General features: G+C 44.8%; 1 protein-coding gene across 5 annotated transcripts in view; it reads left to right on the top strand.

Annotated features, from left to right (window-relative positions):
• Positions 1 to 3013: 3013 nt before the first annotated feature.
• The window catches only part of LOC129168095 (thyroid hormone receptor alpha-B), a 132491-nt gene continuing 121563 nt past the window's right edge, over positions 3014 to 13941 (top strand). For 3 of the 5 annotated variants that reach the window (XM_054752969.1, XM_054752965.1, XM_054752967.1), the window contains exon 1: positions 3014 to 3358. The gene's annotated coding sequence lies outside the window, so the exon portion shown is untranslated. The remainder of the gene's footprint in view (positions 3359 to 13941) is intronic. The other 2 variants (XM_054752970.1, XM_054752971.1) reach the window with 1 other exon arrangement.

The following is a 13941-nucleotide window of genomic DNA, read 5'->3' as shown; positions in this document are numbered from 1 at the left end:
GTATGATGCTCTTTTTCTGAAATGCATTGTTACTTTTATGCAACACACACCTTCCAGAAAGTTCAACTTTTGTCTCATCAGACCACAGAGCATTTTCCCAAAGGTCTTGGGGGTCATCAAGATGTTTTCTGGCAAAATTGAAACGAGCCTGAATGTTGTTTTGTTCAGGAGTGGTTTTGGTCTTAGAACTCTGCCATGCAGGCCGTTTTTTCCCAGTGTCTTTCTTATGGTGGAGTCATGAACCCTGACCTTAACTGAGGCAAGTGAGGCCTGCATTTCTTTGGATGTTGCCGTTGGGTCTTTTGCTGCGCTCTTTGGGGTCATTTTGGTTGGCCCGCCACTCCTGGGAAGGTTCACCACTGTTCGGTGTTTTGGCCATTTGTGGATAATGGCTCTCAATGTGGTTCTCTGGAGTCCCAAAGCTTTAGAAATGGAGTTATAACCTTTTCCAGACTGATAGATCTCAATTAATCTCATCAGTGGATGACGCTGTAGCTCTTTGCTAAGTAACACAGTCACACCGCAAGTGTCAAATATGTTAATTGTTGTACAATTGTAGTTTTACATGCATTAAACAATTCCAAATGCATATACATTACAATTGAAAGCAATAAATGAAGATTTAAGGTTACTTTTACCATTGTGTGGCAACAAGATTAAACCGGTCACCATCTTCCTGTTTTGCCTTGAATTCAAGAAATAACTCATGCCTCTTGTTGACGTCGCTATCACATTTTGTCTTCAGTGAAGGTAAATGTAACCTTAAATGTTCATTTATCCCTTTCATGTATCATTTATATGTATTTTGATGTGATTTCTGCATGTAAAACCATAATTGTAAAACTATAAAACCGTGTTTCGTGTTAACATTTTTGACTACCAAATATGAGCACGCACGGGCACAAACTCAAACGAACGTTATGTTATGTAAAATGCTATGTTAAATGAAATTAAAATCCATCTAGCTGACATCACCCAGGCAGACCAGATGTCCCACATGTTCAGCATTTTACTAGTGATGTGTCGTGAACGAATCGTCTTTAAGAGCCGGCTCTTTGAAATGAAGGACAAGATCCGGTTTGCGTTTTTGGGAGGCAATTGGGAGCCGATTAGTTTTTCCCTCCTCTTGTTTTTTCTGTGAAAGGGAAATGTCAGGGGCTAAGATGTGGAGCAGCGTCTCTGTGTCCACACTGAAGGGGGGAAAGGGGGGGGGGTAAACAAGCTGAAGTGCTCTTAGAGCCGATTCGTTAATGAGAATGAAGAGATGAAGAGATTTGCATGAAGAGATTTGACCTATTTTGACCTAATTTGTCTATTGAGATGGATCTATGTTTTTGTAAAGAGTCGGCTCTTTTTAGTGCACCGAGCCAAAAAAAACGGCTCTCTAAAAAGATCAGAAATTTCCATCACTACATCTTACAGTGGCATATGAGCAAAGGCTCTGGCTAGCTCCACTGATCTGTATTATATATCTGGATACATCTTTGGTCAATGACTTGTGAAGCCACGCGGCCGCCATATTACCACTCACAAGAACCACTTCTGGGACAATGACTTATGTGAGAACTTGTGAGTTGTTAAGTCTGTTGTTAGTTTGTTACCCACTCACACTAAATGCGAGGTTAACCTCGCGCAACAGGTGTGCTTGAGCTTGGTCATAAGGACTCGGGTATGATCATTTAAAAAAATTCTGTCGATATCATACCATACCTGAGTCATAACGGCTTTACATGGGGGGCCGTGGGGGATATGTAAACAAACAACCGCGACTAGACTACTAAATAATTTGCAGATGCTTGCAAATATAAAAAATACGTTTTTTTTTTTGTTTACCCCAATTTAAATTGAACCCCCATATGGAAACAATGTTTATATATTATTACATATGATATTACATATTATTCCTGTGGTTTTTGTTAAAATATATTTCTATATCAGAAAAGAGGTTATTTCTATTTCATAACACAAACAAAAAAAATCAGAAAAAAAATCAGAAAAATGTTACATGATTTTAAAACTTGTCCAAAGTCACTCTCTTTTATGATTCATATTTTGTACAGACGAGAGCACAGTGAATTGTATGAAAGTAAAACAAAAAGTAAAGGATCATGACCATGGATTTTAGTGGAAAAAAGGGATGGGATATGCAGTTCAAATGAAAATCTCTTTCTAGAGGAGTAAAACTATCATTGCTATAGGGGAGTGCTGAGCCAGGGTGCACAGTACAATTTTGTCCCAAAGGCAATGAGAATTGGAAGGGGAAAAAGTACATTTAATATAGCCAAAAGATAGAGAATAACGTATCAAATCGTTTTTAAGGGACGAAGGTTGCGTTACTTGAAGGAATGGGAGAATCTCCCCGCTCTCTATTTTAAAATATAGATGTTCTGCGAGCCTCTTCATCTGCTTTGTACACTATGTACGCTGTGCCAATGTAGTCTGCTACGTACGAGATGCACCAGCGGGTGCGACGTATGGTGTATCCAGATATATATTACAGATCAGTGGGCTAGCTCACCAAAACACTTGTCACTTCTGGAAGTTACAGCAGGGCCGACCAATCACACACTAGCAAAAAACATCGGCTAAGCCAGTCGATGAGCTTGTGGGCAGTCTAAAGGGAAAACCGGCTTCAGGTTGCGCGACCGTTTCCCGCTTGGTCCTAGCGCTTGACATGTTTTCTTTTAATATAGCGTAATACCGTTTTTGGACAGTAAAAACTACAGTGGACCAAAACTGTCCACAAAGTATGTGCCCCGCCCCTTCCCCACGTCCATGGAGCAACCTAACGAAAGAGGCTCTGAGTGCGTAATGTGATACAGCTTTAAATGTAATCTTTAAGAATTGTATGTTATCTTTCAGCAGAAAATCCTTTAGCTGTACTGACTGTTGTGTCCTCCCCTCAGGCTGCAGGAGGAGGATGAGGAGGGGATGAAGCAGATAAAAAAGGTCACCACAGGCGGCTTGTTGAAGATGTTAGTGAGTACAGTGGCTGCGGTGCACCGAGGTCCCCCTAGAGTGCGCTAGATCGTTGTCGTCGGCGAACACACGCGTGCTCTCCGGAGAGGCGGAGCCAGCGCGTGCAAGACACCCGCGTGCCTCCGCGTGTCCCCCCTGACTGTCTTCTCTGCAAAGCTAGCAAAGCAAAGCGCGGCTAACAGGCGGAAAGCAGCGACGTGCGGCCGAAGCACCTTCTTGGACGGACAGCAGCGCTCGTTGGCAGGACCGTAACACAGCGGCTAGAAGGGGGGAGGGCGGGCACGCGCCACCCGCTCCAGCTACACTAGGACGTGCACGATACCCCCGCAGGACCCCCGCCCCCCTCCAGGACCGAGCCGAGCAGGCCACGTAACAAGCGGTAAGTGACGACGTCGCGGGTTTGACAGATGAGCCGAGCGGCGTCCTTCCTCCTCGTCCTCTGCCCGAATGGCGCTTTTCTCTCAAGCATGCACACGTGCACGCGCAGGCGGGTCGATGAGGATCACTTGGTGTAATGAAGACCCAGGGATGATGATGATGAGGAGGAGGTTGTTCCACTTTAATCTCACGCGGATGCTTACACTCACTTGATCCGTCTTGATCCGCCATGGCTGCATTAGCGGCTCATCATCTGGCCAGATGTTTGCTGTCTCATGTTGTGCATCACCACACACACCCACACACACGCACACGCGCACAAACACAAACAGTCCATCAACATGCAGCCATGAGTGTGTACAAAGTAGCACACACATGCATCATGTTTATGTGCTTCAGTATGATCTTCATGCGTTATTATTACATGGTGTTGACCATCAGCAGACACGCCCACTACCCGTCAATCATTAGCTTAGCATTGCAACCTTGTCCCACTGAGTTAATGATTAGCCGCTCACAAATCCAACTTTCTGACATTTGTTTTGTTCTCCTCCTGATGGCTTGTCTGCGTATGTGTGATGGGATGGATGCTTGGAGGAACCCCACGTGACCTGCTGTGCTTCCTCCTTCTTGGGCCTCCTTCAGGGGCCCAGCGTGACCTTCCTCGCTCTTTCCCAGCAGCCAGCACCCCAGCAGGGCCTCCCAGTTTTTTATTGCGACCCTCTTTCTTCTTGGCTTTCTTCCCCTTTCCTTACACCCCTCCTCCTTCTCCTCCTCCTGCAGCTCCTCGCCTTCACCCATCCCCTGCAGGTCCCCTCGCCGGGGCAGCTGAGTGCTCTCTTATATAATCTTGACGTCCTGCTCCGGTCGGCTGTGTAATGATGTCAGAGGTGGCGAGAGAGGGTCGAGGGCATGATGGGAAGTGCTGCGGTTTCTTCTCCACCTGCTGGAGGTGGTCTGCCGCGTTCCATATGAGGAACACCAAAGCAGGAAGTGGTGACCTGAGATGATGAAAAGTGCAGCTCCGCTAAAAAGGTTGCACATTTTCTGTGCAACTCAATTCAGCTCCTTCAGAAGGCTCGTGTAGTGGTTCACGTAGCTGGTGTGAGATTGATACCCAGTGCCAAAGCACCATAGCTCTCTCTGCACAATGAATTATGGCCTCAAATGACAATTTAAAGTCCTTGGCGTAGGTCAGCGCTCTTGTTTTGCCTTTTCGTCTCTCACCCGACTGTTAGCGTTAGCATGAGGGACTCAAAACAATGAACAAGGTTTGGGTCTTTCAGGTTCAGAGAGTGTCGACAAGCGTCTTATTGACCCATGAGTCCAATCCTGCAGTCCTGCATTGGATGCATGCAGAGGACGACTCGCTTGTTTACCACCAGTGCGACCTGACATGACTGCCGCGAGGGAGCAGGGCCCGGAGCGCTTTCCCACATGTGTGTGTGTGTGTTTGTGCCCCTGCCTAATTAGATTATAGCACCCATATGCTGCTGACTTGTGGGCGGCGTCATAGGATCTATTCAGCGCGGGTGAATGAGGCCAACCGCTAAATGTCATCTGATCATCACGGGTGTGCGCACCGCAAGGGGGCTAATAGATCGGCAGGGTGTTTAGATGAGCGCATAGCGCTAGCTGGGCATACAGTGGATCCTTGTGTGTTCTCCATTCAGCATTCACATGCTTTCTGAGTGAAATGCGAAAAAGTGCGAGTAATTGATACGTCCCTAAAATGCCTAATTTTGTCACATGGCTTGCCCTCCCACCTCCAAACCCTCCGCTAATTGACGTTCTCCTCCGATTTCAGATCAGCATTTGCAATGGAAGTGACTGTTCAGCTCCAGAACCCTCCCCTTTCTCTCTTCAATTGCTGTTGTTCTTGCTCAACACAATCCAGGTTGAAGCCCTAAACATGCCTGTCACACTTATTAAATACATTTGAAGTATAAAATGTATGGCTACTCTCCACTAGAGAACGATAATGGAAGATCATCCATAAACACATGGAAGAGCCAGTTACAGCATACAAGGGCTGTTCAAGTGTTCAAGGGCTGCCGCACAAAGTGCGAAATCTCGCTTGAGGAAAAACCATCATCAGTAAAGCAAAAAAGGCATTAACTTGTAAAAAATGCGGGCTTATATGGCAGTGGTACATGTATGCTATACTTGTATTGTCATGTTGTTAGAAGGTATTACCCACTTATTGTGAGTGAGATATGTTTTAGTCAGGGAAAAGCTATTTGCGAAAACAAAAATCTACATGAAAATATAGATTTTTAAATTTTTATTTTTTATTCATAAGTAAAAAAAAAAAGTCATTTTATTAATTATTTTTTTGTATAAAATTTTTTTTTTTTTTTAAACCAAAATGCTGTACATTGTTCCGGTATTACCAGGTATTTATGGCGCTTGCTATGTTTCATTCATGGTTTCTGGTGAGGGTAGGTAGACTGTTACCATGGTTACACATGTTACACTATCAGCTACGTGGAGAAAAGAAGCAGTTAACTTTTGTGCGGCTGCTGCTGGTGGAAAAGGATGAGGTCAGCCTCAGAGGGGTGGGGTGGAGGTTGGGGTAGCTGATAAGCAGGCTGTCATGGCGACGGAGACAAGAGGTTATCACGCCGGGCTGGAAGATACTTTCTTTCTTGAAGCAGCAGGCGCAGGTGTCGCCTACACAGCTGACCGCCCTCAGCCCCGCCCTCTCCGCCACACCGTGCGAGCGGCAGGTGCGGCGGTGCCGGCCCGGCAAAATGGCACTGTGCAAGTGGCGAGCTTCGCCAGCAGCTCCCACGATCGTAAATCGTGCCTGTGTCATAAACACTTGGCGTTGTGGCAAGGAAAGGAATTCCCTTCATGTGGGTGGAAAGTCAAGCGCTAACAACAATTTCAGGCTCTGCAGGTCCCCCCCCACTCCTCCCGAGGCCTAAAATAATCACGCTAGGATGAATGTGTACGTATGTGGCTAATGCCTTAGCATTACACATAGTTACACACTACCGTAAGACAACCGATGTCTGCAAAAGCTTGTGCTTCTGTAGCCAAACAAATCTTTGTGTCTCAGCACACATCTATGGTGCGTTCAAGGACCGCTGAAAGTGCGACATCTCAACACTTGGTGGTAAAAATGCAAAGGTTCTCACCACTAATGAGTGATAATGTAAGAAGATGGATATCTGTTGAAGCCCGTGCTTCTGTAGCTAAACTAATTCTTTCGTCTCAGCACACAAGTGTGGTGCGTTCAAGGACTGTCAAGCAAAGTGCGAGATCTCAATGCTTGGTGACAAAAATGCATAGGCACTCACCATCAACAAACGATAATGTAAGACGACCGATGCCTGTCAAAGCTCGTGCTTCTGTAGCCAAATAAGCGTTTGTGTCTCAGCACACTATTATGGTGCGTTCAAGGACCGCCAAACAAAGTGCAAAGTTGCACTGCTTGACGAAAAAACATTAGCAGTGAAGCATAGAGACATAAGTGTGTAAAAATTGCTTCTGTTAGCAGTGGTACATGTATGCTGTAATTTGAACTGTATTATGGCGAATTTATAAATGATTACCGAATTAGGGTGAATGAGATGTGCTTTTTGAGGAAAAACGAAATAACTTAATTGATATTTGTCCAATAATCTGCAAATTAGCATGGCTGCTTATGCTGAATCGAAAATATGCGGGGAGCCCCTGTAAATAAATAATAATTATAACAGGGGGAATGGCTGAAAATGGCCCCCGGGCTGCACCTTGAACACCACTGTTGTCGGTCTTTACTGCGTATTTACAGCCAGCTTAATTTGGGTCTTCAGTAGCTGTTAGCTATCAATCCCTCAGCTTGCGGACGCAAAGTCAATCAGAAGCTAATGATAATTGATTCAGTGATAACGGTGCTAATTGATTAAATAGCAAAGGTGTGTCTTTGGATGGCATGGAGACAAATAAGCGCGGTAATAATGGAAAGTGCCTTTCCCGAACATCAGCAGTTTCCTCGCTTCACGCTGCATTGTTTTCATTATTGGCTCGGTTGAAAGGGGAATTTGTTCAGCTTTAGGTGTGAAACAAGCAAATAATCCAAATAAATAAGACCGAGCTTGCTGGAGGGTGAAAAAAACTGCGATAATTAAATCCTGATATTGTGTACAGAGCCGCTGCACAACAACAACAGCAGCAGCAGCAGCAGCAATTCTTTAGCTAATTAAGCCTTTAAGAGCCTAAAGTTGCTCTTTGGAGGAATGTGGGCCATTTGGACAATAATTAACATGCAATAAGTCACGTACGCCAGGCAGCATCTTTGTTCCGCCAGCCAGGCGGTGCCTTTCATCTCCACCTGCTAGCGTTGGAGGCGAGCGACGAGATGATGCGGGAGTGATTTGCTGATCTGGCAGCGGGCGTATTTGTTGTCATGTAATGCAGCCAAGGGCCCGTACAATCTTAATTAAACGCACACACGGCCATTATATGCTGTGTGTGTCTATTTGCTGTGCTAATGTTTCCCTCGGCACGGATGAAAGGTGATATGTGTGAAGTGTGACGATGCTAACGCTGGACTCTACTCCCGAAAGTAGCTTTAGCCGTCCCTTGTGTGTCAGTGCCGCGCCACGCGGGAAACACACAGCAGTGGATGCTTCACACAACTGTTGCTACGTCAGCTGTTCACCACGCTGACTTATTGCTGTTTTTTTAGGTGTCCTTTGGCCGTTACTGTGCATCACAGCCCAGCAAAAGTGTTGTTTTTCCTTCTCTTCTTTTTCCTTTACTCACATAATTCACAAATTAACATTCTTCAGTTAGGGTTAGAACGAGGGCTAGGGATAGGGCCGGGAATAGGAAATGTTAGGGGTAGGAGGGCTCAGAACCCTTCATAGGGTTGGCGTTAGGGGGTTAGAGTTAGGGTAAAAAAATTGTAATTTGTGGGGCTGCGAATGCTGAATCGTGATTATGCGGGTTAAGGGTAGGGATAGGGCCAGCAATAGCTACTGTAGTCGTTTTTTTGACCAAGAGGATCTGAGGGGTCTGAGTACTTGGGTTGGGCTTGTTGTTGGGTGTTAGTATTAAGGGTTAGGGGTTAGGGTTGAGGTTAGGGGTTAGGATAAAGGGGTAGGGTTAGGGTTGTGGTTAGGTGTTAGAGTTGAGGTTAGGGCCAAATGTATTTGTAGCGGTCCAAATGTACAAGTATTTGTTGCGGGCTGTTACATGTAGTAGATGTACTGAATGTTTGGGAGACACTGATAATGATTCATCTCATATCGCACACTCTAATCTTGCAAAAAAAAAAGCACTCGCTGATAGCGAGTGAAAGGCTCCATTGTTCAGATGTTTGCCTAGTGCCATGCTTGACAAAACAAACGACATCACAGGCACAAGCAGAAGATTTGGACGCGCTCTCGCTCGCGTCGCCGACCTTTGTCCGCTTTGGACGGCGTCCATCTGTGCCAGTGGCGGGCCGTCACATCTGTAGCGGCTCGGTATGGCGGACCCAGCTGACCCTCCTACCTTATTTGTGTGCGAGAGGCGCTGCGAATGTGATTTAGCGCAAATAGAGACGCGACACAGCTCATTTAGTGCAAAGTGACTTGATGTGTTCTCACACAGAGTACATTGTTTACGCTGCATTGCCTACCCCCACATGCAGTGCACCATATAAATATACACACATGCATGAGCAGGCTTTATCTGACACGGAAGGATTAGTTGACCACAGATGACCCTTGCTCTTTTGCTTTAACCACGCCCACCCACCGCCATGGTGTTCTCTATGCTGCTCTGACTGACCTTTATGTTAGCTTATCTGACATGTTTTTCATGCTTACTGTATATTTCAGTCATCAGTGTCTACATTATGAAGACACTGCATGTCTACTATGTCATTACATTTATTTCCAGTGCAGTTATTGCTGCGGGGCCTCCTTGAGAGTTAAAAATAAAGCCTTTTGTATTATTAGCAGCTAGTTGTCGCTCTGGATGCCAGTGAAAAATTAACATGATAATTAGCGAAAAAATGGTCGGCTTCTTTTGTCCAGTCGGGCTGGGTAACTTCCCAATGAGGGAAGTGCGCATGTGGGCTTCTCAGCAAAATAAAAGCCAAATAAAAATGTTTTGCATGTATGTTAGTGTGTAAGCGTCTATACCCGCATAGTCCGCTTGGTACAGTTAGATTGTTTGTTCCACACGTCTGACTTGTTGTGTTATTTTCAGTTGCACCGTGAGTGAGGTAGGCATTTTTCTAGCAATAAGCGGTGTAATTCTGGTGATTAGAAGCACAAACTGGTGGGTTTTCCCACAAATAAAAAAATTATGTTTTGATAAAAAAAAAATTATAAATTTGCAGGGATAGGGGCTTAGGGGTTAGTGTTAGGGGCTTAAGGTAAAAATGTGTGAATTTGTTGTGAATGTTGAATTACAAATATGCGGGTTAGGTTTAGGGATAGGGCCAGGAATAGGAACACCCGCTTGGGCTAGTGGTAGGAGGGCTCAGAATCCCCACTAGAGTTAGGGGGTTAGGCTAAGGTAAGGGTTGCGAATACTGAATCGTGGATTAGCGTTAGGAGTTGGGATAGGACCAGGAATACGAAACCCCTCTAGGGCTGGGATGGGAGGGTTCAGAATCCCCTCTATGGTTAGAGTTGGGGGTTAGGTTTAAGGTAATTTATGAATTAGCAGGGTTGCGAATGCTGAATCGTGAATATGCAGGTCAGGGGTAGGTTAGGGTTAGGGCCAGGAATTGGAATCCCCTATGGGTGGGAGGGCTCGGAATCCCCCCTTGGGTTCGAGTTAGGGGGTTTTAGGGTAAAACCCTAAAATCATAGGTAGAGTAGGTAGGGTAAACATTAGTGAATTTGTGGGGCCGCAAATATTCAGGTTAGGGGAATAATCCTAATAATAATAATTATTAATAATTATAATACCAGGAATAAGAATTCTCCCTACGGTTAGGGGTAGGAGGGCTTGAAATTCCCGTCTGGGGTTAGGTTTAGGGTAAAAATTGGTAAATTTGCGGGGTTGCAAATGTTGAATCGCGACTATTCGGGTTAGGGGTCAGGATATTAGTGTTCACATAAAGGTTAGTGGCTTGGAATTCTCCCTGGAGCAGGGTTCGGCAACCTTTACCATCAAAAAAGCCATTTTGCCTCCTCTTCCAGTAAAAAAAAAAGTCTGGAGCTGCAAAACATTCCACAGGTTACAAACTTGTAAAAATTTTAATTTCTGTGCAGCGAGCATGTGTAGTGAGCATGTGTCGGTCTACTCTGAAATCATTTAAACACTGAAGTCTGTAATCCTTTTTCTGTGTTTCACATATTTGTGTAAAATGAAAACAAAATGTAGCCAAATTTAACATTAAAAAGTTAATCAGGTTTCACATTTCTGCGTATCAGTGTTGTTTGCTCAACAGCGTTTACGGCTGTGCTGAATTATCATCAATGACCATTCTATTGTGTCTATTGGGTCCATTCTATGTCGTGTCCTTGACTGTCTTTGCAGACAGAGGCACTCTTTCATTTTCTGAATAATTTCTTGTTAACTTTTTAATTGGGAGAATAGATGCTGACATTTTTCTGAATGATTCTTCCATGTATTTTCCATCTGTGAACAGTTTCCTCTTCCATGTGCAGCCCAGTGTTGCCAACTTGGCCATTTTCTCACTAAATGCGGCGACTTTGGTGACTTATTTTCCCAAAAGCGACTAGCGACAAATGTAGGCCTTGGTTTTTGGTAAACTAAGTGAAAGTACGTATTGTTCTGTGGTTGCTGCCGAGAGGTCCGCCTCTCCTCACAGCGGTCGCAAGGGGTCAATACAGCTCCCGCGGCACACTGCCTCTCCCAGAGTCACTACCTCGGCGATTAGTGTGTCACGGGCTCCAAACACGTAGCTACAGCGCACTTCTCGTTAATTACGTAGTTTTATTTTATTGCGCAGTGACTTGCTTCAGACTCAACTCAAAACTCCCTCAATATTTTTCTCTCCAGTGAGACTCACTGCATACACTAGCTGACCTTCCCGTCCCTTGCTCATCCAATCAGCAGTCAGAACGCAGTCTAGATACATTCACGGACTTACGGATATTTCACATTCTTTTTGAAAATGCACATTTCCCCTGCTTTGGTGTTAAAAAAAATCACAGCACTCAGCGAAGGGAGCCGCAACAAGGAGGCTGAAGAGGCGCGAGTTGCTGACCCCTGCCCTAGGGTTAGGGCAAAAATTTGTGAATTGTGAAATGCTGAATCTTGGGTTAGGGCAGAGGTTTTCAATTATTTTCTGTCATGCCCCTATCGGGGGACAGAAATGTTTTTGTGCCCCCCGATTTGAAATACTATTGAGAAACCTCTAATATTTATTTATTTATTTATTCATTTATTTTTTTTGAACTCAAAACTGAAAACAGCGCAATGCAACAAAATGGAGAACAGTGAAGCATACAAGTGTATTCAAGAGTCAAACTGAGTCCTCCCTACCTCTCACTGACAGTTCACCCCCCCCTTAGGGTTAGACGTCGGAATAGGGCCAGAAGTAGGAGTTCTTCCTAGGGCGAGGGGTAGAAGGGCTCTGAATTCCCCTCTAGGGTTAGGGTTAGGGGGTTGGGGTAAAAATATGTGGGGTTGCAAATGCTGAATTGCGAATATGCTAGGATCCACTCTTTCGTTGTTGCTTGTGCATGCAAACAAATTGCTTCAAGACAACATCAACCTTAAAAGCAGTGTTGTGCGCATGTAAACTCTGTCAGTAACGTCATTCTACTTTTTACATAGCAGATGTTTCAGATGGGATCCATTTAGGCAAACAAAGAAGGAAAAAAAATATGATGTTCTGGTTCTGTTAACCCGCTCACGTTTCATGTCTGTTTTTTCCCAAAATAATTGAGGTGAATGAAGTGAAATTGTGCTGCTGGAAAATGAAGTCAGTTGTATGATTCATGCGTAAGTTAACCGTCCCGGTGCTCGGGTTCAAAGCTGATTGTTGTCATGAATGAAAAGCACGTATCAACCTGACTCAGGAGTCAAACATTTCTGTGCCAGCTGATTGTGTGATCAGTGCCAGGCAGCATGTGAATAATTGATTGCCGAGCCCGCTGAAGCGCTCCTCTGCCTCTCATGCATAATGATGCACACGTACAGTACATGCGACGACATGTATTCCCGCCTCCGCCCACGCCCGGACCCATGAGCCAACATCTCAAGCAGATCTTCTTCTTGCACTGCTTCCAACATGAGATCCTGAACCAGCAGATACCCAACTCTAATGTTGGAAAGCTGAGACAAACTGTGTGAACGCTGAGAGGCAAGCAGTCATACGAGTGACAGCATTGCGATTTAATTGCAGAGCTATTACTCAGGAATTCAATTGAAGGAACACAATGTGCTATTACTTCATCCGAAACACTTCGGAAATGTTTTCTGCAAAGAAAAGATCAAACGACAGAGGAGCAACGATGACAAATTGGGCTGCACGGTTCTGGAAAACATGTGACTCACCAATCACCAATCATCTTTTTTGCTGGTACATATGAACCTGGCTACATTTGCCCCTGTAGCGTGCCACCAGTTTCACGGATCGACATGAAATCTGGCGGAGATGTCTGTTGTGACAGGGTGAACATAAAAGTCAGCCTAACCGTGTTCGAAAACACACAGGAAGCCAATATTTTGGTTAGAACCAGTCGTTTCATTTTGCAGACCAGCGCTTGTATTTTGATAAACTCCTCGTACAGACTGACCATTCATCCATCCATCCATCCATCTTCTGCTTATCTTCTGCGAGTTTTGGTTGTAGGGGCAGCAGCCTAAGGAGGAGAATCCCAGAATCCCTCTCCCCTGCTACTTCGTTTCCTTTGGACTTTGACCAAATGAGCCCAAATCCGTGGGCTCATTGTGCGAGACAAAGTCCCCAAGGGACAAATATAGCCCCCTAATGGAGGTGGAATTCCTTAAAGAATGGATGTGTCCATCCGGAGTCCTCACCCTAGAAGCCTGCAGGTGAAGCGTGATTGTGCCCTCAGGTGTCTAGTTTGTTATTATTATCATGATTAATAATTAATTATAATAAATTAATTCAAATTAATTAGAAACTTCCACTGTTCTTTGTGCCACTCTTCATGGGATGCCGCGGAAGGACAGGTGACTTTCTTCAGAGAAATGAACAGAAAGACTGAAAATAATCCAACATGGCACGCTCACTCACTAGGATTGGGTATTGTTTGAATTTCAGCGATTCTGGTTCCGATTTTGAGCCCTCGTTACGATTCTGGTTCCTAACGATTCTCGATTCCGATTCTTTTCAGAGGTAGGGTCATAAAATTGAGGGCGCAAACCAAAGTTCTTGGATGAACTGTCTAAATGTTTCCATGATTTTTTTTTTATTGTATGAATTTTTTATGAATTACTTTACTATTGGCTGGTCCATCACCAAAAGTAGCAATTGAAATTTTACAGTATGTTAGTTCCGGTTCCCATCGATACTCGATGCCCCACCCTATCGCTCACTCCACAGTATATATTCATGAAGGTAACAATGACAAGTCAGAAGTCTCCCACGAGCTGATAAATGATAACCAATCAGAGCTACGACGCCATCCAGTTGTAACGACAAGCTTCACG

This window comes from Dunckerocampus dactyliophorus, chromosome 15 (assembly GCF_027744805.1).
Source record: "Dunckerocampus dactyliophorus isolate RoL2022-P2 chromosome 15, RoL_Ddac_1.1, whole genome shotgun sequence".
NCBI classification, from domain to species: Eukaryota; Metazoa; Chordata; class Actinopteri; order Syngnathiformes; family Syngnathidae; genus Dunckerocampus; species Dunckerocampus dactyliophorus.
This window is presented reverse-complemented; position numbering and strand designations above follow the sequence as displayed.